The 27,860-nt window shown below is 36.7% G+C and overlaps 1 long non-coding RNA gene across 2 annotated transcripts; it reads right to left on the bottom strand.

Moving 5' to 3' along the window:
* LOC125094664 (uncharacterized) lies at positions 1-27,860 on the bottom strand. Of its 2 annotated transcripts, none has more exons than XR_007125646.1 (5): positions 27,816-27,860; positions 9,394-9,452; positions 8,285-8,401; positions 563-651; positions 1-99 (listed from the first exon to the last, which is right to left on the bottom strand). It is a non-coding gene; the product is annotated as an uncharacterized LOC125094664 (long non-coding RNA). The 2 variants fall into 2 exon arrangements; XR_007125647.1 differs by lacking the exon at positions 27,816-27,860 and adding an exon at positions 18,855-18,943.

Below are 27,860 nucleotides of genomic sequence, written 5' to 3'. Positions count from 1 at the left end.
CCCCATTTTGCAACATTTATAAACTGAGTTTCAGGTTGGCCACTTCACATCTGTGAGCCCTCTGACACATGTTTAATATATATGTTCATTTATACCACCCTGAAAGGAAACAAAAGGTCTCTGGGTCAGGAACAACCTATTATTCACTGCAATAAGCACATTGATTCCTTATGCACCATTTTTCCCCTTCAGGGCAATGAAAAAGGAACCAGAAATATCCTATGCAAACTATACGTTACTTTTTTTTTCCCCACCGCAGGAATGAACCCCAAAATTATGAATCTAGGAGTTTATGTAGACTACAGGCTGTCCTCTCAGCTGCCACCCCCCCAGAGGAGAAGGAGAGAGACTTCATCTTCATTAAGGAAACAAATTCTCACTGGGAAGAGAAGAAGGCAAACATTTGACTCCGGGGGGCTACAGGTTTTATTATCCTTTGAATGAGAGCAGATGGTTCCACAATAAAAGAGAAAAGTCACTCTAGCTCTAATGCCCTTGAAATATGAGGAATGAATTATCTAGAAAAAAGTTATTTTAGTTAAATATTATTCTCTATACTTACAGCATAGCATTTATTTTGCCGAGAAATGTCCCGGTCATACAGTAGTATGAAAGCATCCGTAAGGCTTGTCAGCATTGGAGTATCTTTGCCTGCAAAATAAAGGATTTGCTATACAAGGTCTCCAAATTCCATCCATTTAAGATGTTTTAATAGAAGTGATAGCTCCATTTAGGAAACATGCAATGGCTAAAAACAAAGTTAAGACCCCTACAGGCAAAATGGCAAACTGAAGAAATCACTGAGCTAGAGGTCCTACCTCTCATCTGTGGCAAGTCATGTACACTTCCAGCCTCCATGTTCTTAAGTGGCTCAATGAATAGGTTGGACAAAAATAAATAATACTCCTTTCAACTGTAAGGCTATGAAAGTACTTCTGAGTTAAAATACGTGAATATGTGTGTTTTTAAATTTCATTCCTATAATTTCATTTCCATTCTCAAATTTGCATCAGTGATGCTACCAGCCAGATTCTACAGTTACAATGTAAAGTAAATAAATATTTCAGTCATTCATATAATTGAGGTCATGAATCTACTTTTCATTAATCATAGCTCACTGCTGGTGTTGATTTTCTTTACTTCTCCAAAGGAGGCTGGGAAAGAGGAGGATATTTTGAACTCAGACTTTAGCAGGCAACAGAAAGAACCATCCAGAGATCTTGTTTTTTTTTTTTAAGATTTTATTTATTTATTTGACAGAGGGAGAGAGATCACAAGCAGGCAGAGAGGCAGGCAGAGAGGGAGGAAGAAGCAGGCTCCCTGCCGAGCAGAGAGCCCGACGTGGGGCTCGATCCCAGGACCCTGGGACCATGACCCGAGCTGAAGGCAGAGGCTTAACCCACTGAGCCACCCAGGCGCCCAGAGAGGTTGCCTTTTGCACCAGTCTCTAATTCAGCACACCAGGAGGCGCCTCAATCACTTGCCTGTTGAAATCCCCATGTGACATTAATACTGCTGGTCAAGGGTCCACACTTGTAGAACCACTGACTTACAGATCTCTAACAGTGTTTCTAAAACTTTAATTAATAGAAATCCCTTGGGGATCCTGGAAAAAAATGCACTCTGATTCAGTAGGTCTGGGGTGGAGCCTGCCATTCTGCGTTTCTAACAAGCTCCCAGGCGATGCTGCTTTCCTGAGCCACAGCCCACAGGACACTCCCTGAGTGCAAAGGGTCCCTATCAGCATCACCTAGAAGCCGTTAGGCTCACAAAATTGAAACTCGAGCATACTGACTGCATACTATGTCTCACACACTGTAAAAATGGCTAGTGCCCCCAAATTAATTACATCCTGCCTATGAACTCAGTAAAGTTTAGGGAGGAAATCAGAAAATTAAACACAGGTAAGCTCAATGATAAAAAGCATAATAAAAAGCATTACAGAAAGAAAAATCCTGACCTGCTTAGCTTTGACCAAAGGGTATGAAGTTTGGAAAACTCAGCACAGGGGGATGGGTCTTTCCTGGAAAAAATGTAAATATTGTGTATTTTACTTAAAAGGCCAAGAAAAATTAAGCTTAAGACACAACGTGAACATTTTGAACTTCTTTGAATTAACACACATACTAGAATAGGCAAGAAAAAAGAAAAAAAGCCCTACTTTAAATACTTAGACCAAGCAAACAACCATTTTCACTTTAAAAAGATCTAAACTGGGCGCCTGGGTGGCTTAGTGGGTTAAGCCGCTGCCTTCGGCTCAGGTCATGATCTCAGGGTCCTGGGATCGAGTCCCGCATCGGGCTCTCTGCTCAGCAGGGAGCCTGCTTCCTCCTCTCTCTCTCTGCTTGCCTCTCTGTCTACTTGTGATCTCTCTCTGTCAAATAAATAAATAAAATCTTTAAAAAAAAAAAAAAGATCTAAACTTAGCTAACCAAATAAGCAGACATGTTAAGCCTCCCTTAAAAAATAAAATAAACAAATAAAATGAACCCACAGGATTTCAAATAAAGTAAATAATGCTCCACAAAATTACTCAGATGCCCAAAGATTCTGGTAATGCAAATACCAAGTAGGCTAAAGCAAACAAAGACATACAGACTCCATGGGTCCCAGAAAGAAAAGGCACCAGTGGGAGGCACCCGGACCAAATTTAAAGTGCTACCAGGACTCTGATTGGCCAGGAAATCTCTACCTCCAAACATATTCGGTCCTGAGAGGGCAGTTTCATTCTGAGGCGCTGTAGACAGTGGAGTCCCATAAAATTGAAAGCCTACAAGGAAGTATTTTCTTCTGATCTAATGCAAAGTGTGGACTCCCTAACTTCTCAGCTAAGAGTGTTTTTTGGTTTTTTGGTTTCTGGTTTTCATTTGTGTGTGTGTGTGGGCAATAGAAAATTAAGACAAAATGACAACAAAGCTGTCCTTTCTAAACAGAGAAATAACTTATAAATTAAAACTTAAAACAGTCACATAAACAATTAGATATAATTGAGTCAGCACTTAAAAAAAAAGAAAATGGTTTCTGGTAGAGTGTTAAGTCACTGTCACCATATGAAGTGAAGAGAATAAACATACCACATGATGTATGAGGGACTTTTGTGGTTTTTTTTTTTTTTTTTAAGCTGTGCTATTAGGAGGAGGACATGAAGATAGGACAGAACTATGACCAGAAAAGAGAAGTGGCCTTTTCCCTCAGGGCAGGTGAGAAAGGATGGGAGCTGAGGCTAAGGCACTGCTGAATACAGATGAAAATCCTCCTGTTCTCACTGCTCTCAGTGTAACCTCAACGGCCGACCTCGTTGTAGTAAGTCAAGAGACAACAACTAGAAAACAATCACAGCAACACAGCAAACAAACGACTGTGTGGAGAGTTCAGGCTCAAGGGTCTTCCAACGGCGTCCAGGAAGAGGGTTGAAACAACATTCAAGAGAGGGATCCCACAAGGGGGAAGCATACCCACCCTCCGCCAAAGAGCCACAACTGCCCAAAACTAGTTTGGATTTTTGTTTGTTTGTTTGGCGGGTGGTGCTTGTTGTTGTTGTTGTTGTTAACAGATTAATCAGGGGAATCAGCACTATCAATTCCTATGACTCAAAAACCGACTGAAAAAATAACGTTAAATGGGCTCATTCTTTGCCAAGTCTGGATTATGCTCAGTGTTTACTGAATACCTACTACACATTATAAGTTATAAATACAGAACCTCGGGGTAAACTTCACGGTAAAGTTGAGCAGTTTGGAGTTTAGATTACATTGCACGCAATGGAACCCTAGCCTACCCAGAAAGCTGTTGGCCAGCACTACAACAAAATCTGGCCAGCACATGCCCTCTGTCCTTGCATCACAGAACACCTGGGTTATGGGGAGGCACGGCTCACCTCTTGCTTTCTTCATTTTAATGAATGCGAAAACTGAGGGGGATTTTATACACCCAGGACTCTGGGTACTGTCCCTTAATGGAATAATAAAATTTCTGCACAATTCATGGTCCTGACTTGCGGACAAACTAAGTGGAGGGGGAGAAGGAATAGGAAACAAGGTTTTGTTTTGTTTAAATGAAGCAAAAAAAAAAAAAAAAAAAAAGGAAGGAAGGCATTACATCGCTTTGTTTTGTTTTGCTTTGTTTTGAAATACCTGTTTCGAGAGTTTAACACATAACAGTTAAAGCCTAGGCAATAAAATACAGAAAAGAAAACGAGTGTAAACATTTTCTGAGAACTGCTCTTTATAGATTTTAATGTGATGTTACCCTCTATTTAAACATATGCTTGTAAGTTCACTGACTCAGAGTATATTGGATGTGTCAGAAGGTAGAGTTTTAATAACTAGGAAAAAAACCTCAGATAAACTCGACTCTTAGACACGAACAAAAATGTCATTCTCTTTGCAGCTAGATTTTAATACATCCTTCAAGGTGTAAGAAATGTGGGAAATCAATAGCAAATCCCAGGGCCCTTCTGCTGAGATATTCAAAATGTTAACTCTAATGGGAGTGATACCAGAGAAAAAAGGCAGATATAACCTAGGGTTGAGCAGTTCACTCAAGAGCTAGAAAGAATTATTGTGCAAAATCTAAACACATCTTGTGTCTTAAGCAACAGCACAAAAGCTTGTATTTGTCATCATAATTTCAACAAACAATGTAGCCATTTTTCAGAACCGGAAGCACTGATAGGAAGGTAGATAATTTTGAAGAAATTATTTTCTCTTGTTTAGTAATTATCATTAATGAAAGAAAGATTTCTTAAATACTAATAAATCAGGGCTGAATTGACTGACCATACATCCAAATTCCTGCATTATTCACACTGGAATTACTCCAAAGATTAGCTGCAAATTGCCCTCTAAATTGAATTTATGGTTTCATTTTTCATAACTACTGTGTTGTGACAGATGAGAGGAATCTGAGAGGAAAATGACAGCGATGGACCCAATTTCTTAGTGCTCTATCTTCAAGATAGAGCCAAACTATCTCCATAATTTATTTTGGCAAGCATAAAACCCTGAGAGGCTAACATCCAGGAGATTCCACTCCATATTCCTTTCAGGAAAAGGAAAAGGTCAACACTGTTTTTGTCAAGTGGAGGGTAATCAAATGGACATCCATAGAGGAGAAAGGAAGTTCACATATGTGACACAATTATGTTGTGTGTCACATTCTTTGATTTAATCCCTACAACAGCACCATAGGTTAGGTCCTTGTATCTTCATTTTAGAGAAAAGGAAAAAAATGAAATGCTGAGAGACTGCAAATCTGCCCACATCTGGGCTTTTGAGAGGACTCTCTAATGGCAAAATCCATGGCAGATCTCCGGCTACACCACCGCCCTGAGAGGGCTACCGCTTTGAACCCATTACCAAGGCAGACACATTAATTTTATGTCTGGCAAATCATTCTGGGGTTCCTTTTCCCGCCAAAGAAAATAAAAATGACCACAGTACAAGTCAGACTTGTAGGGGAGTGCAGGAAGGCACACGAAATGATTCTACAGACTGGGCATCATGAACACATCGAAATCTTTAGCACGACTGTTGTTAGACTATTATTGAAAAGCTGAGACAAAATAAGAGCACCAGATCAGAGGGACAGTACAAGCCTCCCTCTTTATATGAGGTGTATAACTTGTTGCAGTATAGAGAGGGGAAAACAATTTTGTTAGCCTTTGAATTGGGTTCATATCATCCAGGACTCCCCGGTTAAAAATGATTGAAAACAAATATTGGATTGGAGTTCGTGACAAATGCAGTTGATGCCTTCAGGTTTATGAGACACTGGTATGTGAACATACACTCTGTTTGTAAGACATATGATTAGGCAGCCTCCTACAGCTTTCTGTTTCTAAAGGGTTAGGACGAGTCACCATCTTTCTTCTGTAATGGTCTCTGGTATCCTTTCTTTTATCAAGCTAGCTCTCACGTTGATGCACGGATACCCAGATATTAATGGCATTTCTAAAATGCGCGGAGGCCAGAAAAGTTATTTTCACTTACAAATAAATGTTTTCACTTTTGTTTCTTGTTTTGTTTTGTTTTTTTAAATGTTGGTTGCTAAGAGGGGATTGAAATGTTCCTTTAAGAAGACAGAAGGAAAACCTTTACCAGTTAGAGGGGAAATGGCAAAGCTCTGGGTCTCTAGATAAATCTTTGTGTCCTTTACCCTTCTAATGTAATTATCTTATCAGTATTTTTATGATGTATCTTTTTGTAATGCATATGATTTAATTTTTCTCCTCTGAAGATAATTTTTAATAATTTAACTTATGCTATATAATTTAACTTATATAAGTTTTCAAATAAATATACATATTTCTACTCCACTGGTACCAATGCTGCCTTTATCCCACCAAACTGGACCATTTGGGTTTTCTCTTGGATCATTTTAAAGGAAACTAAAGTGTTGACAGTTGAATTCAAATTTAAACGCTATTCTTAGCTGACAACAGATGTGAAAACAAACTTTACTCAACCATTCGACACACATGGACAATATAATACTAACTCTGGATGTCCAGAGTAACTAAATTCTTTTTATTTTGGATTTTGCCACTACGTAGAAAACACAAGCCAAAATCCATGGTACACAAGATACTTTAAAAGTTCAGCTAACTGTGTGTCCTCTGGTAAGTTCCTCAACATCTCTGAGCTTCTTCACTAAGGTTGTGGTTAAAACTGCCCACTCACAGGGATGTTGGGAGGACGAAAGAACCAAGTTTCTGGATCTTATTTAGAAAGCCTGCCCTCAAGACTTTGTATCATTTATGAGAAGAAGGGGTTAAACATCACTGTTGAAAAAAGAGGAAAGGATCCAATGATGAAAGAGGAAAGCAATACTAAGCCCAAGTCAATGATCTGGATTTTGGTTTTCAGGAAGATTTTCCAAGTACAGTATGCAAACACATATGATCAAAGAAATCCAGGGGGAATATCCACAGCTTGAAAACAATGGTTACCTTGGGAACCAGGTTAGATGGACTTTCACTTCCTGTTACCTATTTCTGGAAGGTTTGAAGTTGTTTACAATAAGTATATATTACTTTTGTGATAAAAAATTCTAATAAATATTAAAAAGTAAAAAGTGCCTAGACTATTATAGTGCTCAGTTAATGAGTTTCTTTTCTCATCTTCCAGAGTCACTGGCTATAAAAAAAAAAAAATACAACTAATATTTATTGACTAACTATTAGTTCTGAGCTCTTCTGGGTGCTGCTGATTCAAAGTGAAAGGAAATAGACAAGTCTCTGTCTTTCCTATGTGACAAGGCATAGGGAAAGTTAATAGAACTTTCAAAATTCCCTTCAAGGAAATTTTTCAAAAGCTTCCTCTCAATCTGATTCTCTGTCAGTTAAATTCATAGCACAGTGAGTCTCCCCATCTGAAAATTGGCCACTATTCTCTGAAAAATAATGTTAGAAAAATACTTCAGGTATATGTAAACAAAATATAAATTGTTGTGATAGTATGATATCCTTTTCTGAGTAAAACATTAATAAGCATATATTTGCTTGAACTATGTATATAATTCCTATTTTTATAGGTCAAAATGGCCAAAGAGCAATTTTCAAGAGCTAATGTTTACTCTCAAGATAGTTTCAAGACAATATTGCATCCATGTTTCAATGAAGATCCCCACAAAATAAACACATTTCTCATTTTACAAACCTAGCCCTGAGTGCAGCTAAGAATTCTCAGAATAATTTTCTAGACAATTTTTGATATCTGCATGAATGGATGGGAGCAGCCACACATATGAGCCAAAATGACAGAAAGTCCAAAAATTATTCACATATGGCTTTCAGATATTCCCCAGAAAGCACAAGGATACATGCCTTAATGAATGATATCAACAAACGTCTCAACCATCCGGTCTGTTCCACCATATCAATAACTCAAAAGCAGGGTGTGCAGAACAGAGAATCCTCAACTCCTCCAGAAAACGCTTCAGTGATTTTGTTGTGCCAGTGATTTAAGCAGGGCAAACCCTAGCAGAGCAAGTCTCATTCCCAGAACAAAGAAAATCTTCCTTGGCCTATACAGAAGCATTGTCCATTTATCATCCATACCTTAATTGACAGAAGGTGAGAGCTAAGTCATGACAACAAGGCCAACGTAGAAAACAAAGTAAAACACTCCCAAGCAGAAGCTGCCTCTGTGGTTAAATTTGTATAACCCTAAAGTGTTTCCTGGTACTCTTAGAGCAACATGAAATCAGTGCCAACACTCATGTGGGAAAGTGCAGAGCATAACGGGATTTCTGAACTGCACAGAAGCTTGTGTTGATAACTAACCTGTTTCTGACACACCTCCTTGAGCAAGGAACAGAGAATCTGGGGCTTGGCACTGACGCGGATCCTGGGGGCTAACAGTGGGTGGGAGTACACGGATATGGCCTCAGGGAGAGCAACCTGGGAAGAAAAGTGGTTCAGTGGAGCAGAGAGCACAAATGGGATTCTAAATGTAAGGTCAGGAGCAATGAACCAGGGCAGTGGGCTAGAGCCTGTGACTTAACCTAAGGATAAATTTAATTCTCTTAACCTCCTTCTGTCATACATGTTATTATTACTCTGTATTTTAGTTCTGCCTGTTTACAATCTCATAATCTGAACACGACTGACCAATGCTTAGCCTTCATGTTGAAGGTAATTGCCCACTACTGTTCCCTGCATCTCATGCCTACCTTCTAAGTATAATATTCTTCTTACTCATATATATCTCAGTATTTTTTTGATAGCTAAGGTCTCTGGGTCCTATACTTTTCTTTGTCTGAAAATGTTTTTATTTTATCCACTTTTTACAGATACATGTACTATATATACAAATATACATATGATTTAGTTGGAGTACAACATGTTGAGAAATGCACGTGAGATTGACGTATATAGCTTGGTGAATTTTTGTTCTGTGAACACATCCATGTACTGTAACCAGGGCAAGGAGTAGAACATTACAATCACCCCAGAATCTCTCCTCATGCCCAATTTCAGTTATTATTCCCCTGGCCCTAAATAACTGAAGTCCTCAATGGGTAATTACTTCTAACACCACAGATTAGATCAGCCTGTTTTTTTTTGTTTTTTTTTTTTTTATATAAGTGGAATTATGCATATAGTCTTTTGTTTGGGTTTCTTTCATTCCACATTATGACTATAATATCCACTCATGTTTTATAGAGGGTTTCTTTCTGTTTTGGTGTTCATTTTAATTATCATTGACAGATATATTTCATTGCCTATTTATAACACAATTTATTTCACCATTGTGGTGTTGTATACATTTGAGTTGTTTCCAGTCATAAGCTACCACAAATAGGGCTCATTATGAGCATTCTCGCATCTTCTTTGATGCACATATGTACATAGTTTGGAGAGAAATGTACATAGTATATTAATATGTTCACCTTATGTAGAGACTGCCAGTTTTCCAAACCAATGTTACCATTTCATACTCGCACCAGCACTGTAAGAGATTAAAAGATATTTTTCAAAGTAAGATAAAATTATGACTCTCATAAGATATAAAAATGAACACGTTAAACATTTTATTTAACATATTCAAAGAGAAAGTCAAGCTGATGTTATAATCAGGTTGAAAGCGAATCCAAAGAAAAACATTTTCTTATAGAGTTGAAAATAGCTCAAAGATAATAAACAGAAATAGAATCAAATAACCAGAAAGAGCGTGCCCTATGTAGAAGATGCAGTGTTGTAAAATAGTTTCAAGACAAAAGCTAGAATCAAATGACTTACAGGACTGTCCTCTAGATAATCCAGTTTTTAATTGAAATACATTTTTTTCCTTCCTCTATGGAGTGTTCCAACTGATCAACAAATTCTCTAACACTCATTAGGTCTTTTTTTTTTTTTTATTTTAACTATCATGAGGCTGTGCATTGTGACTTAATTTGTATTTCACTAATGATTTATATCTATGAACCTGTTTTCATAAGTCAATTGGTTCATTGGCAACCTTCTTTAGAAAAAGGTCTATGGAAGGAGTGTGTCCCTTTATTCTAGTGTGCTGACTTTTTTACTTGTGCATTTGTAGGAATTCTTTACCTATTCTGGATGCAAGTCCTTTATCAGTATATGCATAAGTATTAGTCTGTGGCTTGTCTTTTCACTTACTTAACTGCATCTTTCAGAAAGCAGAAGGAATTATATTAAAATAGTCCTTGCTCAATACAATTCTTGAATTCCAGAACTCATGTTAGGTTCTTTTTTTTTTAATGTTAGCCCTGTAAATATCTTACATTTCTTTTTATGCCTCTAATTTTGCTTTTGAGATAAATAAGTTTATTATTTCTCTGCAGATCTCTTTGCCTGCTTTTATGATCTTTTTTTTTCCTTTGCTCAAAGGACCTTTATTTTGACTGTAAGATTATACAATCTAGATAACTTGTGTCAGGGTGTGGATTTACTCATATTTATTTCCACTTGGAAATCTTCGTATTTCCTAAATCTGAGTAATCAGGTCTTTCAACGATATTCTTCAAATTCATCTCTTGGAATCTTGTACTTCCCTCATTCCCGCTATTGCTCATTCAGGAGCTCAGGTCAGACATTTGATAAACACCTAGTTACCTCCACCATGTCTCTGAACTCTTCATATTTTCCATCTCTTCATCTTACTCTGCTGCATTCCGTGTAACTTCTGCAATCTGTTTTCCAGTTTGCTAACTGACTCTTCTGCTCACTATAATCTTGTTTAACCCATCTTTTGTGTTTTAAATTTTAATAACAATATTCTTTCCTTTAAAAGTTCAGTGTGGTCTTTTTACATAACCATTCTATACTTGTATTATTTTGGGGGATTCTTAATCTTTTTTATTTTTTCAATTACGTTTTCAATTTTTTTCTCTATTTGTCATGGTAAACATGTAACATAAAATTTACAATCTTAACCATTTGTAAGTGAATCATATATTTGATCATGATTGACAAGGGCTCCAAAGCTACACAATGGAAAAAGAATCCTCTCTTCAACAAAAGCCATCTGGTCCTGGGCTGGTTTCTGTTGTGAGGTGTTCTGATAGTGATTCAATCTCTTTAGTGGTAATAGGTCGATTCAGACTTTCTATTTCCTCATGAAGTCATCTTGGTAGATTATATGTTTCTAGAAATTTATCCATCTCTCCTAGTTTATTCATCTTATTGGATTTCATTTACTCATTATAGACTGTTATGTTCCTTTTAGTTTTTGTGGCATCGATTTTAATGTTTCCTCTTTCATTTCTGATTTTTTAATTTTAAACTTCTTTTTTTTTCTTTGTATAGTTAAGGGTATGTCAATTTCATTGCTCTCAGAAAAAACAATTATTAGTGTTATCTTTTTTCTGTTTTTCCATTTTCAATTTTACTCCTGCTACTATTATTGTTTTATTATTCTCTTCCTTATGATAATTTTTTTTAAAGAATTTATTTATTTATGTGACAGAGAGAGCACAAGCAGGCAGAGAGGCAGGCAGAGAGAGAGGAGGAAGCAGGCTCCCTGCTGAGCAGAGAGCCCGATGTGGGGCTTGATCCCAGGACTCCGAGATCATGACCTGAGCTGAAGGCAGCGGCTTAACCCACTGAGCCACCCAGGCGCCCCTTTATGATAATTTTTGATTAAGTTTATTATTCTTTTTTAGTCCTTGAAGTATAAAGTTAGGTTGTTGATTTGAGATCTTTCTTCTTTAATGTATATATTTATCACTATAAATTTCCCTCTTAGTGTGTTTTTGCTACATCCCATAAGTTTTAGTATGTTGTGCTTTTATTTCCATTTGTAATTATATTTTTTAATTTTTCCTGTGATTTCTTTTTGAATCATTAGTTTTTCAAAACGTGTTGTTGAATTTCCACATGCTGGTGAATTTTTCAGTTTTTCTTTTGCTACTGATGTCTAGTTTCATTCCACATGTTGAAAAAGGTATTTGACCTGATTTCAGTCTTCTTTTTTTTTTTTTTAAAGATTTTATTTATTTATTTGACAGAGAGAGATCACAAGTAGACGGAGAGGCAGGCAGGCAGAGAGAGAGAGGGAAGCAGGCTCCCTGCTGAGCAGAGAGCCCGATGCGGGACTCGATCCCAGGACCCTGAGATCATGACCTGAGCCGAAGGCAGCGGCTTAACCCACTGAGCCACCCAGGCGCCCCTGATTTCAGTCTTCTTAAATTTAAGACTCGTTTTGCAGGATAACATGTGATCTATTCTGGGGAATGTTCCATGTGCATTTGAGAAGAATGTATATTCTGTATATGTCTGTTAAGTCCACTTGGTCCATAGTGTTGGTTCAAGTCCTCTGTTTTCTTACTGATCTTCTGTCTGATATATCCATTATTGAAAGTTAGGTGTTAAAAGCTCCTACTATAGGGGCGCCTGGGTGGCTCAGTGGGTTAAGCCACTGCCTTCGGCTCAGGTCATGATCTCAGGGTCCTGGGATCGAGTCCCACATCGGGCTCTCTGCTCAGCAAGAAGCCTGCTTCCCTCTCTCTCTCTCTCTGCCTTCCTCTCCGTCTACTTGTGATCTCTCTCTGTCAAAAAAAGAAAAAAAAAAAAAAAAAGCTCCTACTATAATTATATGACTGTCTATTTCTCCCTTTAATTCTGTCAGTGTTTGCTTCACATAAATGGAAGCCCTCTTGTTAGATGCTTACTTATTTATAATAGCTATATCTTAGAGAGTGGATTCTTTATTATATAATCTCCTTTTTCTTTTATAAGTTATTACTTAAAATCTATCTTCTTTGATATAAGTAAATATGGTCACCCTGCTGTTCTTTGGTTACCATTTGCATGGAATATATTTTATTATCCTTTCACTTTCAGCCTATGTATATACCTATATCTAAGGCAAGTCTCTTGAAGACATGATTTAGTTGGATCTTATTTTTTAATCCATTCCACCACACATAGAGACATGTCTCTATGTCTCTTGATTGGGAAATTTGATCCACTTACATTTAAAGTAAGTATGCACAAGGAAGGATTTACTATTGCCATTTTGTAAATTGTTTTAAATTGGTAATTTCAATCACATGTATAAACTCTTCTATGTCTTTACATACTCCTTTACATGTCTCTGCCCCCACCTTATTCTATTGATGTAAAAAATGAATTTTTTAATAATTTGTATCCATTAATATAGTTTTATGATTATTGTTATTTTTTGCTTTTATTTTTTGAATTCTATGCCTCTATTACAGGTGATTTATGCACCATTACAGTATTACAGGGTTCTGTATCTGTATTTGTCTAAGATGTATACATTTTCCTTTACCAAAGATCTTTATATTTTCATACTTTTTTTGTTGTTTTCTAATTGCCCTTTGCTCCAATGTGGAGGACTGCTGTTAGCAATTCTTAAAAGCAAATCTAGTAACAATAAACTCCTTCCAGTTTTGTTTATCTGATAAGGCCTTTATTTCTCCTCCATTTCTGAAGGACAGTTTTATCAGATATAGTTATTCTTGGTTGGCCACCATTTTTTCATCTTGCTGATGTGACTCTCCTATCTTCAGTGATTTTTATCATACTGTTTTAAATGTTCTCCAATTATCATATAATCTGTTTTGGTGGACTATTATTCTGTTTGTTGTCTCAGCTGAGACTTCTTTGGTACTCATTTCTTCCTCATGTATTTGAAGTTCATACTGTGGCTCACCATCCTGGATACTGTGCAGCTTGAGTTGAGGCATTGTACATGCAGAGCAGTTTTTCATATTTTAACTAGTCCCCAAAGTGATTTTTAACCAGCTAAAGACCAATCTTATGATAATACCTTGAGTAGTAGATTCCTGGATCATGCAAGTAATGGAAAAATAAGCCCCCCTATGGTATGAAATACGTTCCCATAGTTACATATTCTCAGGGAAACCTTCCAACTTTGTATATTTGCTCAGACCTGAGACAGAACTAGCAAACCTCTTTGTCATCACCCTGAGTCAGTGGTCAGATTTTCTTTTTTTTTCCCCCCAAGTTCTAATCTTAAAAATAAAAATGTATTATTTTATATTAGTGTCTGTTAAAAGATTGCTCCTTAACCAGGGCAAAGGTATTTCTTATGTCATAATTTTTCCCTCTACTACTTCAGAAGTTTATACTCTATTTCAAATTTGCCAATACATAAACTTAAACAACATCATTACCTTCCTCAAATGTAAGGTAGAAAACTTTAACATCAGTCACTCCTCTCCTAATTTATAGATTATAATTGTCTCTTTCTTTATTAATTTTTATATTAACTCCAATATAGTTAAAATACAGTGTTTTATTAGTTTCATGTGTACAATGAAGTGATTCAACAATTCAATGCATTACTCAGTGCACATCATGATTAGTGTATTCTTAATCCCCTTTACCTATTTACCTATTCCTCCACTCACCTCCCCTCTGGTAACCTGTTTGTTCTCTATAGTTAAGAATCCATTTTCTGGTCTGTCTCTCTTTTTTATTCTTTTGTTCATTTATTTTGTTTGTTTCTTTCTTTCTTTTTTAATTCCGGTGTAGTTAAAATACAGGGTTATATTAGTTTTAGGTGTACAACTGTCTCATATTTTTGATATATGCTCCTTAAAATTTCACAAAATTTTATTATTTTTGGTCCTTATAATTAATGGTTGTCTAGCCATATATTTACTACTTCTTTTGCTCATAATTTTTGCTTCATGTGCAATCATTTTCTTTTTGTGGATAGTACATGCATTAAAATTCTTATTAATGTGGATCTGGTGGTGGTAAAGTTTCTTAGATATGTTGGAATTTTCTTTTGTATCACCATTTTGAAAGATATTTTCACTATTAACACAATTTTAGATGGACAGTTATTTTATCTGAATATATTGAAAACAACTTCTGTCTTCTGGTTTTTGTGATTATTGAGAACTCACTTTTCAAGCAAAATTTTACTCCTTCAGAGATGATCTGTTTTATTCTTCTGCTATACAGATTTTCCCTTTGTCTCTGAAACTTTTCAAATTTACTGCAATAGACCTAGACATGAGCTTCAGACCCTATTTTGAATCTAAGAATAGAAATTCTTCATAACTTCTGAACAGCATTCAACCATTTCTCAACTTATTTTTAAACTTTCTTTAGCTCTTTGTTTCTCTATGCTATATTCTGATTTTTTCACTTAACTATCAACTAAACTGCTGGTAAAACTACCCATTACTGTTTAATTTAATACATTATATTCTTATTTCTAGAGCTCTATATGGTTGCTCTTCAAATTTTTTGGTCATTCTGTTATGTTCAAATATGTAAAAATTTATTTTATCATCATTATGGTCTGAATGTTCATGTACCTCCAAAATTCGTATGCCAAAATTCTAAACCCCAAAGACAATGGTGATAGAAGATGGGGCCTTTGTGAAGTGATTAGGTCATAAAAGTGGAGACTTCAAAAATGGGATTAGTGCCCTATTAAAGAGACTCCAGAGTTCTCCAGACCCTCCCATCATGTGACAACATAGCCAGAATGTACTGTGTACGAACCAGAAAGTGGGCTGTCACTAGACACTAAACCTGCCAGCGACTTGATTTTGGACTTCCAGCCTCCAGAACTGTGAAAAATAAATTTCTGAAGTTTATAAGCTACCCAGTCTGTGACATTTTGTTATAGCAGCTTGAAGTCTAAGACAGTCATACTGCACATATATTATATTCTGGAAGAGATACTTCCTGAATTCTTAGCATATCTGTTACTGTTATTATTTCTACTGAATGCAATCCATGATGACTTGTTCCTTTGAATGTTTTGAAATTTTTCACTGAGGGGTACCTGGGTGGTTCAGTCAGTTAAGTGTGTGCCTTCAGCTCAGCTCATAGTCCCAGGGTTCTGGGATCAAGTCCCATGTCAGGCTCCCTGCTCAGTAGAGAGTCTGCTTCTCCCTCTCCCTCTGCCTCTCTTCCCTGCTCTCTCCCTCTCTCTCACACACACAAAAAAATAAATAAAAATCTTTTTAAAAGATGAAATTTTTCACTGAGACCCCATATTTCTTAAAATTTTATCTGTGAAAGGAGGGCACATGTTGTGATGAGCACTGGGTGTTACACACAACTAACAGATCATTGAACATTATATCACAAACGAAAAATATACTATACAGGGCTAACAGAACATAATTAAAAAAAATGTACCTGTGAAAATTATGAGTCCTAGTATGAAATGTTAATTCCTCCAGAAAGGATTTTTTCTTAATCTGCCAGGTATCTGTCTTGAGTTTATATGCCCTGCCATGTAACATGGATTTGGGTTGCAAATCCACTAGAGATCCAGTTTTTATTTTTTTTATTTTTTTTAAAGATTTTATTTATTTATTTGAGGAAGAATAAGTGAGAGAGAGCATGAGAGAGGAGAAGGTCAGAGGGAGAAGCAGACTCCCCAAGGAGCTGGGAGTCCGATGCGGGACTCGATCCTGGAAGTCCGGGATCATGACCTGAGCCGAAGGCAGTTGCTCAACCAACTGAGCCACCCAGGTGCCCTAGAGGTCCAGTTTTTAGACACAGAATTTCAAAAGGGGATTTCTCTCATATTGACTCAGCACCAAAGTTCACGACAGATAACTTTCCTGCAGCAGAGTCCTATAAGGAAGCAGTTTATTGGTAATCAACTGTACACTACTAGAATAATTTTTCAGGGTGTTCTATGTGATTTTTCATCACACGAGAGAAATAATCAAAAGGCTTAAGCCAACTCCACTGCTCTCCTTACTCCAAAGGATCTGCCTTTACTTAGTTTTTGGCTTCAGTGTATGTTTTTATTCCTATTAGCCCATTAATACATTTTAATAAACACAGTAAGAGTGGAAATCAGATTATAAAATATACCATACTACCAGGAAAAAAATGGTAGGCTTTTTCCGTTTTGTTTTGTTTTTTTTTTTTAGTCCATTTTCACTGAGCATGAAGCCCCTCAAAGGAACCAGCTCAAAAGTATGGGCTTTACACCTTCTCCCTCAGCTCAATGTGGGCAACACACACGTTACCTAAACAAACATCCTCCACCATTCTCATCCTCCATCCTCAAATAGAACATCAGCAGGGATTTAGCTTCCTCTTTGTTTTTACTCTCTGGACATTTTTAGTTACTTTATTTAAAGTTCAGCCTGTATTTAAAGAAACACTTAGGGTATTTTACAAATATTTTACAGCATTTCTAGACTTTTATGGCAGATGTTTCATCATCTTAGATATTTCACCAAATTGGTGAAATTAAATTTTCGGCACACCTATTTACTGAAAGTCAATGGAGTAAAAAAATAGAGCTACATTTGCAAATTTTAAAATAGCCCATTATGTGGCTTAATTAAACTAACTTATATCAGAGCATTTTGTACTGTATAGAATTTATATTTCTTTAAAAATTGAATATGGTATCTTGCACATTTTTCACAGTAATTTTTCTGGGATTTCTTTTTCAGTTTGCAATAATATTGTCATGCTTAGGGGAAATACTCTGTTTGTTTTCTCTATCCCAAATATTCCATTTCCACCCAAGTCCAGCACTACAATATAATTCTGGCACTAATTATCCTATTGTCACACTCTACAGGCTTAAGGGCTCAGTCCACCAGAAGGTTCTCTTAGTTCAGATGCCAGCCACACTTCTGCCTTACTAGTTACAAAGTTAGCATTTCCCAGGATCCCCTCAGCTTCAAATTAGCCAGAATGCCTCACAGAATTCAAGAAAGTGCTATACTCATGATTATAGTTCTGTTACAAAGTTTACAACTCCAGAACAACCAAGTAAGGATGAGTCACAAAGGGAAAGGTCTGGGAGAGTCCAGTACATTGAGTTTCCAGTCTCCTTCTCAGATGAGTCTGGTACATTACCTTCCCTGTATATCATTGGGTTCACCCATCAAGAAGCTCCATGGAGCTTCAGTGTCCAGAGTTTTATTATGGTTTCATTATGTAAGCATGATTGATTAAATCACTGGCCACAAGACAGAGAGCTCAACCTCCAGTCTCTCTCCTCTACCTGGAGGTCAGGCTGACCCAAAATTCTGACACTGTAATCCTGTGTCTTGCCTTCCTGGTGATCAGTCCCCAGACCTTAAGCTGTATAGACACACATGATGAGTCATTCATTAACACAACAAAGACACTCATCACTAAGGAAATTCCCTGGGTTTTTGAAGCTCTACTTGAGGAACCAAGGTCAAAGACCAGATATGTTCTTTATTATACCATATATTATTATTATATTATACCAATCATTACATTATACCAATCATATATACCAAAAATACAGTAAAATATGTAAACTTATGAAGTACTTCAGAAAAATGAATAGGTTATAGAAGTAATGAATAGGTCAATTCATTCCTAACACATCTTATATCTAATATAAATGGTATGTACTTCTAAATAGTCTAGGTGCAAATTTATATTCTTAATATCATCTTTAAACAGGTTGCCTGGGTCTCTCAGTCAGTTAAGAGTCTGCCTTCAGCTCAGGTCATAATCCCAGGGTCCTGGGATCAAGCCCCACCTCTAGCTCCCTGCTCAGCGGGGAGCCTGCTTCTCCCTTCCCTCTGCTCCTCCCCTGCTTGTGCTCTTTCAGGTAAAGAAATAAATTTTTAAAAAATAGTAATAATAAAGTGCTTAAGCATTAAAAAAGAGATCTCCTATACTCGTCATCCCATTGTTATGTCCAACTTGCAAAGTAGTATTAGCATGCCATTTTTATAGGTAAATTAAGATTTAATGACTTGCCAAACTCATAAAACTATGTAGCAAATCTAGAGTAAAACAGACTCCGAATTAAGCCATCTCTAGCTAACAACATAGGTTCCATCTTAATGCCTGTGATTTTTATCAGATGAAATAGAATGCATCTTTTATTTATTATTTTGTATTTATGCTCCCTCACCACCATCAGCAGAGATGAAATCATCTTTGTCTTTAAATCCTTCAGGGTCCTGTGGCCACAGCCAATTAATGCTGCTGTTCCTTTGACCTAAGAGAAGGATGTTAATTTGGTTAAAAAGCACATGGTGATTTGTTTATTGTAAGTCAGAGTTAGCTAAAGAAGCTAACCATAAAGCAGTGGTTATATTCCTTTCTCTCATGGAAGGCCTCTGCTGAACTTGATTTAATGCAAGTACAGTGCTGCATAATGAATATTGCATTTTCCATTTCTATAGTGAACTAACATAACCTATTGTGAGTGTTAGAATATAATAATCCATACATTATTATGTTTTATTGATAGGCTTTTACATTCTAGAATCCATTCAGGCATATCCAACCCCAAATACCTTTACCTGAATTTAATTCTGTGCATGAAAGTTATTATATACATCATCACACTTTTTACCTAACTGCACAACATTTAATTTCATGATCGTAATGGAATTGTAGACATTAGCTCTATTTCCATATATCGGATTGGAAAAAAATAAAATTCTCTTTTTAGTAAGATTGAGGGTGAATTGTTACACTATGGCACTTAATTGAAACTAATACTCAGTTAAAGTGATTGCTTCTTCCAAATTCTTTAAAAAAATAGAGGTGATGGATCAATTAAAATCAGGAGGTTATAATTCATCAAAGTTCATTTAGGCCAGCAGCTATTCTATGAGGGCAAACACAAAATGTCATCCTTTTATATTTTTAGTTAGTAATCAATTTTTATGTCTAGAATTTAAATAAGCATCTGATTTTTCTTCCAATGTATGCAAAGGGTATTTTGACATAGAAAAGCATGGCAAAGTAAGACATATTGTAATAATTAACTGAATCATTCCTGGCATGCCGTGAACAATTACAGGATTAATAACCACCCAACCAAACGGTGTTATGTTGGAATAAATTGACCGACAAGGTTTCTCAGCTAGGAAATGAAGCTCAGATAGATCATCAATAAAAACGACTGTGACAAGCATACTTGTGCGAACTCCAGTGTTTTAAATTTACAAAATATGGCCGTGGTAACTGTGCTTAATGATTGGAAGAGGGTATTTAAAAATTCATTTAGAATATTTTGCCCTTTTTAATTGCCTGCTGAAAGACATAATGTTTGATGGTCACTAATGTACCATACAATCTACATTTAATTAAATACCTGTAGTAAGTTCTGAAAGCCACTGAGAAACAGTCTTTCCTAAAAAAGAAAAAAAAAAAAAAGAACTGCAGTTTATTTGGAAAATGTGCTGTGCCTATGCATCCATACCAAGAATAATAGTGGATAAAAAACAGAAAATTTTAAGAATGAATGATGTCATTTGCCATGCTATGTATGTATGCAATATGCAATCAGATGGCAGATTTTACAACATGCCTTATGAACACAGTTATTGAAAGGTTCAACTTCCGAGAAATAACTGACAGATCAGGTAGAGCACCAGTATTTACAGTTTTGTCATATACAGTTTTTGCAGATGTCTGTTAACTTTAAATCAGAAGAGCAGGAAACAACAACAACAACAACAACAACAAAAACAATGTTAAGGAAGAGGTAAGTGTAGAAAAAGGAAAGCTCAGGTCATTGAAAATGTCATGCACATGAATGTCATAAAATATTTTCAGACTAATTGGGTTCACGAGGATATGATAAGTAAAACATATCCTGCTGCAAACAGGAGGAATTAATTTGTAAACTAATTTGAACTCTCCCTATATCTTTACTTTTCAGTCATCTTTCAAATAAATAGCCTGGCCAAACCATCGACTTACTATACAACAGGAGTAGTGTAACAACTTATCTTTAAGGGAGTTTCCTCATTTATAATATAAAGGCAATTGGCCCAAGAAAGACTACTGTGAAAAGTAATTAAGTGGACACACTTAAAAACTCAAAAACATATTCACCTTGGTATGAAGTAGATAGCAACCATAGCATAGTACCGATTCCAGAAGCCTGTCTCTGTGGCCACCTCCATGGAGCCTTTCCTTTAAACGCTGTGATTTCCCCAAAGTGACAGTTTCTCCTTTCATCTCTCCTTACCCTGCCCACTCTTCCCAACAGCTCAAGGCTCAGCTTCAAGTATAACCTACATGCACCTGTCTCTCTCACCTTCTTTTCCCCAACTTGGATGCCCCATAAATATGTTCAAACTCAATGTGTTCAAAACTAAGATGAGCATATTTGTCCCTCAAATCCCTTCCTTTAAAAAAATACTTATTTTACAAATAGATAGATAGATGGAGGGGACAGGAAGAGTAGAGGGGGAGGGACAGGCAGACTCTGCGCTGAGTACAGAGCCCAATGCAGGGCTCAGTCCCATGACGCTGAGATCATGACCTGAGTGGAAATCGAGAGTCGAATGCTTAACTGACTGAGCCATGCAGGTGCCCCTCAAAGACCTTCCTTTATGTTCCCTATGAGTTTAAACTAGGAGTGGTATGTCTCATCCTTCTCTCTTGTATCCTATTAGCTCCCAAGTCCTCTCATTTCTCCTATCTTCCACCATGATATTATCCATTTTCACTACCTGATTTTCTACCACATCTTCATAAAGGGCCTCCATGTCTCCACCCTCACCTCATTCTAACCTGTGCTCACAAGCTACTGTCAACCGAAGTCTTTTGCTTAAAATGTCAACAGTCCAAATGTTCTCAGTATAAAACGCAAGTTCCTCAACATGAAAGACAAGTTCCTCATGAACTGGGTTTTGCAAACCCCTTCATCATTTCTCCCCACTTTCTCTCTTGCCCATAGGTTCAGGTCATACTAATCTATTAGAAATTTCTAATCTGTCAAGCTCACCTACAGGTCACTGCCTTTGTACAATACTGCTTTCTCTGTCCAAAAATCCCTTCTCTTCATCTCTTCCTTGCCCATAGCTCTGTGTTTAACTGTGAGTGGTACTAAAATCTAAGTTCAGAAGTCACCTTCTCTAGAAAAGGCGGTGTGACCCCACCTCTACCACAATCAGAGCTACATGCATCTCTCCTAATGACATAGGGTTACATCTACTGGAGTAATTTTCAAACTATTATCACAATTACTAATGTTGTGGCCCCTCCAGCCAGACAGTGAATTCTCAATGTACACAGGGTCCCCAGGAATTGGATTCTAAAATATAGATGTGCCCACCAGAAGTTTATCTGAGACTGTTTTGCGTTCCCTGGATCAAATATTGTGGGGAGGGAAGGAAGCAGGATTGGATAGAGAGAGAGAACTGTGAATTAATGCAACGACAAAGAAAGCTTCAGCCAATCTTATGGGGAGCTCTAACGCTGAAACAGCCCTTCAAAACTGTCCTAAACTAGGGCAAAATAATAATAATAATAATAATAATAATAATCCCCCTATTGAGCAGTCATTATCCCAGTGGCTTCCCTCTGGGATAGAAGCATAACCTTGGGTGAGGTGGCTTTCCTCAGTTATGGGCAAGGACCAAAGAGAGACTAGCTAAGAGCCATCAGCCACCACCATCCAAGCAGCTGGGGTGACGGTCTATGGGCACAACACCATGGAATCCACTACAGCTCCTTAAAGACAAAAAGGTTTTCTCATTCATTTTATGTGCCCTGGGCTAGCAGAGACCCTGAATTATAGGAGGCATTCAAAAATAAATGTTTATTGAATGAATGCATAGTATGATTTTTAGTCAAATTCATCTTTCTGAAAGCAATCTGTGCTGCAGATACCTTATGTTCAATCTGAAAATAAGGACCAAAGAAAATACAAAGTGCAGAATAAATAGCTTTTAATCTAACTGCAGTCCCTTGGCTTCTTAGAAGACTCATAATGATCCTCTGTCTTTAATCTCCCCAACAGAATGAAAAGTTAAAAAAGCAGCCGGGACGAAAATACAGAAGAAAAGTCTTTGTATTAAAAGGACATTCATATAGTTTTTCATTTGAAGAAAATGTAAGGCTGCAGCATTCCTAGTATTAGCTGAATCCCAGCATTCTGCTCTTATTTATGTTTGGTAAAGGAAGGCAATCCGGTGACCATCACACACTCTATGGTTGCCTTCAAAGTTTGCATATAGGCGGAGCAGACAGGCCAAACATGAAATGCCTTTGCTAAATGGTATGCATGTTTCATGCCAAAATTTCGCCTCAGAAATACTGAAAACCAGGTAAAATGACACAGACTTGATTCAGGCTTACTAATACATAGCAGAGATACTGGAGGTGAGGAGGTGGCTGGGCATGGCTATGGTGAAGAGAATAGGATCAGTAGCTATTCAGTAAATTGGGATAAGCTGTTAATTGGGGCACTGCCAAAGAAGTTAAAAAATTACCAAATATGATTAACAGGTGGTGGGGTAGAGAGTTAAAAATAAGTGGGGTACTGAATGCACTGGGTCTGGGGACACGGGTTCTTTAGGGAGTGAATAGAGATGAGGGTGCAGTGATTTAAAAATCCACAGGGAGGACTTGTAAGTCAGCTCTAGAGAACTGGGAGAGAAAAGGGGACAATGTTCCTCCTCCCACACCTACAATCACCAAATGAGAGAGTCAGGGAACCATGTGCCTAACCTCATAGAAGGCATTAAACAGGAAGGGCACTTGGAAAAGTCAGGGAAGATCTAAAACCCTAAAAGTCTCCATGTATCCAATATGTTCATCTCAAAAAGTGCCTTCCTCAATACCATCACCCAACCAGCCCATCCCCCATCTACCTCCCACCATCACCCCTCAGTCTGACAATTATTACTTTGTAGTAGTTCAACATTGTACTATTTAAATTGACCAGCCATTTAATATTTTTCCTTTTTTCTGAGATCTGTGTTACCAGTCACTAGAACTTTCTAAAAAATGTTATCTCTGCCACATGCAGGCAGCTGTAATTTTTCTTGAGACAGGCATGCATTTTGGAGGTGGGAGGTGGGAAGCAGACAATACTTTCTTCCCCTATTCTCAACTTTGATTATTTTCTCTAGACCAGAATACCAAAGGCACCAGTCTTCTAAATCAATACACTTTGTATTAAAAGGGGCCCGCTACCTACAAGAACTACAAAAAAGAATAAAATCTTCTGGTAAGTTTCTTTTTTTCATCAACATTAGTCATATCCCCTGGAGAACATAATTTTGGGGGGCTCAGGGTGGAAATAGAATTTTATTTAAGAGCAGGTCACAAGTTTCATACATTTTCCCCTGCAATCCTTTTCTACTTGCTCAAAATATTTCCACTTTTTATTTTTTATTTTTTTTTTTTAATTTATTTTTAGCATAACAGTATTCATTGTTTTTGTACCACACCCAGTGCTCCATGCAGCTTCTTTGGTAGGTAGAAACCCACATACAGTGAAACTAGTTATGCTTTATGAGTCATTTCAGTTCAAGATCCCAATTTCATTATCTGTAAAAAATGCATATATAGTGCTTATCCTGTGTGTGTCTCTCTACTGATTCAGCAACTAACCCAATAAAATCCTGGACAACTGTTATACCTCATACATGTAAGAGATATGCTATGGCAAAGCTGTCTATTATTTTGTTAGTCACATCGTTTTTCATAATATTTGACAAGCTGTGTGAGTTCTCTTCAGTTTCCTCACCTGTAAATGAAGGGGTTTCAATCAACAGCTCCCCAGGTCCATTCCAGTTCTAACATTCTATTGTTATATAAATACTAACAGAAGTCTACTGTATGTATCTTTATTTCTTATTATTCTTATAGATTATTAAATCTATTAATTGTTCATATAGTAAGCAATCCTTTCCTAATTACTTTTTTTAAACACAAATCTCTACTTTCCATTTCCAAGTTGACTTAAATTGGAGTTCAAAGATTTTTATTGTAATCCTGTGCATTATAATCATTAATTTCACTGACACTAAATATTCAAAGGTAATCTCATCTCAAAGAGCAAGTTACAAAACATATTTAGAACAATGGTGAGGAATCAAATCACTAAACCATTACAGTGAGACCTCAATTATCTGGCAATGGTAGTAAAATGGGTCATTTCGTATAACTGAATTTTTAAGTTAATAGGATCACCAACTACAGGGTAAACCCTTAGCAGCAATGTTCCTATATTCAATTAATAGATACCTTTAGGAAGAACGTATTAATGCACTCATGAAAAATCAGGCAAAAAAAGGAAACACTGTTTCCTTTTTCAAAACAAATTATGTATTTACATTTTAGTACACTTTATTTTTAGAGCAGGTTTAGGTTCACAGCACAGTTGAGAGAAAGGCACAGAGATTTCCCATATACCTCCTGACCCCATACATGTGTAGCCTCTCCCATTATCAACCTCACCAAAGTAGTAAAATTGTTACAACTGATGAACCTACAATGGCATATCATAATCACTCAAAGCCCATGGTTTCTATTAGGACTCACTGTTGGTGCTCTATAGTCTATGGGTTTGGTCAAATGCTTAATGACATATACCCACCGTGATCCTACAGAATATTTTCACTTCCCTAGAAATCCTTTGTGCTTCACCTATTCCTCCCTCTTTCTCCCCCAACCTAGGTAACTACTGAAATGTTTACTGTATCCATAGTTTTGCATTAGTATGTAGTCTTTTCAGACTAACAGAAAGCCTGTAGCACTCCCTGGGCCTCCCCACCCGAATTCTGGCACCTTCTACACTGTGCAAGTGTTTGGTAATGCTGCCTATCTGCCATCGTCCATGGGTAGTGGTCCCAGGCTTAAGGAAAACACATCTTTTTAATTTCATTCAGGTGTGAAAGCAACGTCAGCATTAGCTAAAGGAATATACTGACAACTAATCACTATTTCACATTGATTAAAGTCTTCAGAATAAGTGAATTCGTGTGTTAAATTGTAGACTTTAGTCCAGAAAAGAATCAAATAATTTTTGCCTCATGGGATGGAGAACTTCAAAGATTATGGTTTATTATACTATAAGATATTCACCTGTTTTGTACCTATGCCAGAAATATTCCTGGCTGTCCTAATTAAACAGCACACAGGCACACACTCACCCCTTGCTTTTCAAATGCTCTTTGAACTGGTTTTAGTATCTTACTGATTCTCTCATTAATTAATGACCTGAATGAAAATTTCTGACACGTGTTTATTTTATACATATAAGAGAGGCATTATTTTGTCTCTTTGAAAAGTAGGTTGTCAATTCATTCACTGTAAATGTCTTTAATATATAACATGACTCAGTCATTGTGCTATGAGGCACATGGAACCAACAAATAAAGGTCAATCCCAGCCCTAGAAAACCTCTTAATCTAATTAAACAGCTAACTAGAGAGCAAAGAGATAAATATCTGGCAGAGGGTTGATCAAAATGCCAACAAACTCTGATGGAATCTTATACTGACTGGATTTAAAAACATAAATAAGATTTCAAAACAGTCTAAGGTTAATTTCTAAGCTCAGCACATAATGTAAAAGTCATTCATAAACAAAATTACCCTTGAGGAAATTCTTTTTTTTTTTCTTCTTTTTACCCTTAAGGAAATTCTTCAATTCTTAATTAATTCATAAAGTGTAGCATATATTTTGTATATATAATTCTTCATGGTACTAGGCACTTACTAATGTAAATAGTAAGATAAGGTAAGCAATCTCCAAGAAAAGCTATATTCAGAAATCTAATCACTTAAATGTTTTGTTGCTAAGAAAATTCAAGTAAGGTTAAGGCTTTTCTGTTCTTTTTGCTATTTCTCTCCCTATAGACTATCTTTTCAACTCTTTTCCATAGACCAGTTCTTTTAACTGTATATTAGGCATTGTTTCTCTATGAATAATTCTGCAAATAAAGGTCATCACAAACAATTTCATGGCCAGCTGAACAACATATTTCACTTCCTCATTAATTGTCAGGAATATATTAAAATTACTCACATATTTTTTCCATTGGTTTTGACCAACAGACATTTACTACTTCAGACTTAATTGCATCTATTGTCTGGGTCATCCACTCACCCTACTAAAAAGGGGAACACTCACAAACTCTACAGATTTCTTATGCTATTGTTTGTAATTTATGTGCCTGTTCCCAAACTGGATGAGGGGGTTTGTTGCTTTTCTCTAAGTGTGTATATTTGAATTTAAATAAATTAAATGTTTATGTACCATAGTACTCCACTGTTACAGAGAAGCTACCAAAATGAATACAAGCAAAGGGATTAATAGGATAAGTAGTACCAAGTGGATTCAATCAATAGGACAGATTTGAGTAACAAGGCAAATCCTGGATTGGGTATAATCATCTTTTTTTTCCCCAGACTTACTGAGATATAATTAATATTAACATTGTGTATGTTTAAAGTGTAGAATGGGGGTGCCTGGATGGCTCAGTGGGTTGAAGCCTCTGCCTTCAGCTCAGGTCATGGTCCCGGGGTCCTGGGATCGAGCCCCACATCAGGCTCTCTGCTCAGCAGGGAGCCTGCTTCCTCCTCTCTCTCTGCCTGCCTCTCTGCCTACTTGTGATCTCTGTCTGTTAAATAAATTTAAAAAAATTAAAGTGTAGAATGTATTGATCTGATACACTTACATATTGTGAAACGATCGCCACAGTAGGATCAGTTAATAACTCTATTGCCCTGTGAAGTATGTAAGCCTGACGATTCACAGACCTGTACCCCTGGGGCTAATGATACATTACATGTTAATAAAAAACAAAAAAAAATTAAAAAAATAACTCTATTGCCTCACAGAACTACCATTTCTTTTTTGTGCTAAGAACATTTAACTCAGAAATGAACCCACAACTATATGGTCAATTAATCTCTGACAAACCAGAATAGAATATCCAATGGGAAAAAGTCTCTTCAACAAATGGTGTTGGGAAAACTGGACAGCAACAGGCAAAGGAATGAAATTGGACCACTTTCTTACACCATACACAAAAATAAATTCAAAATGCATTAAAGACCTAAATGTGAGACCTGAAACCATAAAAATCCTAGATGCCAACACAAGCACTAACCTCTTTGACATCAGCCATAGCAGCTTCATTCCAGATATGTCTCCT

The sequence above is a fragment of the Lutra lutra genome, chromosome 3 (genome assembly GCF_902655055.1).
Source record: "Lutra lutra chromosome 3, mLutLut1.2, whole genome shotgun sequence".
NCBI lineage: Eukaryota > Metazoa > Chordata > Mammalia > Carnivora > Mustelidae > Lutra > Lutra lutra.
Note: the sequence above shows the minus strand (reverse complement) of the source record. Positions and strands in the feature narration are given on the sequence as shown.